Consider the following 2,458-nt stretch of genomic DNA (forward strand, 5'->3'; position numbering starts at 1 on the left):
CCCTCTATGAGGTGTATTGATTCGGTGACTGAGATAATTGGGATGGGAGTGTCAGAGACAGTGCGATTGGCACAGGACAGAGCAGAGTTTAGGGCTCTTGTACATAGGGTCGCTATGAGTCACAAGCGATTCGAAAGCACATAACAACAACAACAACTGCCTTTTTCTGCAAAATGCTTGTCTGTTAGATACTTTTCTAAATCTGATTAAGACAGACTAGAAGAAGGATTGGCCATCCACATCTAGCAGGCCTCTTGAAAACTCTATGTATAATAGAACATATATAGACTAACAGGGCAACTGCGGAGGAGCTTTCAATATGGAAATACAAAGGAAGAGGAACAATTGTAAGCAGACACTGGTGACTGGAACATGGAATTTGAGAACCATGAATGTAGGAAAATTAGATATTGTTAAGAAAGAAATGGAATGCATAAATATTGACATAGGTATTGCTGAGATGAGATTGACTGGCATGGGATATTTTGAATTAGATGATCATATGATCTATTACTCCAGAGATAAAAAATTGAAGAAATATGGGATTGCTTTCATAGTTATAAAAGGCATTTCTAGATATGTGTTGAAATACAATATTATGAGCAACAGAATAATACTCATGCACATAACGGAAGTTCAGTGAATACCACTATCATTCAGATATATGCACCGACAACCAGAGCCAAAGAAGGGGAAATAGAAGATTTTTACCAACTTTTACAATCAGAGGTCAATCGAAAATGCAGTCAAGAAGCATTAATAATAATGAGTGACTGCAATGTAAAAGTTGGGAAAAGAGAAGAAGGATCAATACTTGGAAAAAATGGACTTGGTGACAGAGTGAAGCTGGAGGTAGAATGACTGAATTTTGCACAATCAACAATCTAATCCTTGCACATATATTTTATAAGAAACATAAATGCACATTATACACATGGATTTCACCTGATTGTATGCATAGGAATCAGAATTATTATATCTGTGGAAAGAACCACTGGAAAAGATGAATATCAGCTGTGAAAACCAGGCCAGGTGCTGATTGTGGAATAGACTACCAAATACTCATATGCACATTCAAACTGAAGCTAAGGAAAATTAAATCAAAATCCATGGGAACCAAAATATAACCTTGAGTTTATCCCACCTGAATTTAAAAACCATCTCAGGAACAGGTTTGAGGCCTTGAACACCAGTGAGTGAAGAACAGTTGAGTTGTGGGAAGATATCACAAGTATCATCCAAGAAGAGTGCAAAAGTTCATTACAAAGACAGGAGGAAGAAAAGACCAAAATCTATGTTAGAAGAGACTCTAAATATTGCAATAGTGTGCCAAGAAGCCAAAGCAGAGGGAATAATTCAAGATGTTGAAGAGCTGAACAGAAGATTTCAAAAGGTAGCGTGAGAAGACAAAGTAAAATATTACAATGAAATGTGCAAATGAGCTGGAGTCAGAAAATCAAAAGGACCAAACTAGCTCAGCATTTCTTAAGCTCAAGGAACTGAAGAACAAAGTAAGGCCAAATTGCTATACTTAAGGATGCTTTGGCCAGCATATTAAATGATCCAGGAAGTATTAAGAAGAAAATGGAAAGAGTATACAGAGTTATTGTACCTAAAGGAATTGGTAGACGCAGAAGAATTTCATGAAACAACATATGAGCAAGAGCCTATAGTGATGAAGGAAGAAGTTCAAGCTGCTTTGAAGGAATTGGCAATAAATAAGGCCTCAGGAATTGATGGTATACCAATTGACGTATTTAAACTAACAGATGCTGCCCTAGATGTGCTCAACAAGTTGTGTCAAGAAAACTGGAGGACAACCTCTTGGCCAACTGACTGGAAGAGATCTATATTTGTTCCCATTCCAAAGACAGGTAATCCAACAGTGTGGAAATTATCAAACAGTATCATTGATATCACATTCAAGCCAGATTCTGCTAAAGATTATCTAACAATGACTGGAACAGCACATCAACAGAGAACTGCTAGAAGTACAGGCTGTGTTTAGAAGGGGTTGTGGTAGGGCTATTGTAGCTAATGTTGGACGGATCTTGGCAGAAAACAGGAAGTACCAGATGAATGTCTATCTGTGTTTCATTAATTATGCAAAGGCTTTCTTTTGATTCTGTGGATCACAGCAAAGTGTGGCTGACTCTGAGAAGAATGGCAATCCCAGAACACTTGATTTTGCTAACATGAAACCTATACTTGGACCAGCAGGCAGTTGTCAGAAGAGAGTAAGAAAACACTGCATGGTTCAAAATTGGAAGGGTGTATGCCAGAGATGTGTCTTATCTCTGTATCTTTTTAACCTATATGCAGAACCGATTATCCGGGAGGCTGGGCTCTATGAGGAGAAGTGTGGCATCAGGATTGGAGGAAGATTCATCAACAATCTGCATCACGCAGATGATACAATCCTGCTTGCTGAAACTGAGGAGGACCTGAAGCACTTGCT

Source organism: Elephantulus edwardii, unplaced genomic scaffold (genome assembly GCF_000299155.1).
Source record: "Elephantulus edwardii isolate Elephantulus edwardi_28Jun2011 unplaced genomic scaffold, EleEdw1.0 scaffold00196, whole genome shotgun sequence".
In the NCBI taxonomy this organism is placed as follows: domain Eukaryota; kingdom Metazoa; phylum Chordata; class Mammalia; order Macroscelidea; family Macroscelididae; genus Elephantulus; species Elephantulus edwardii.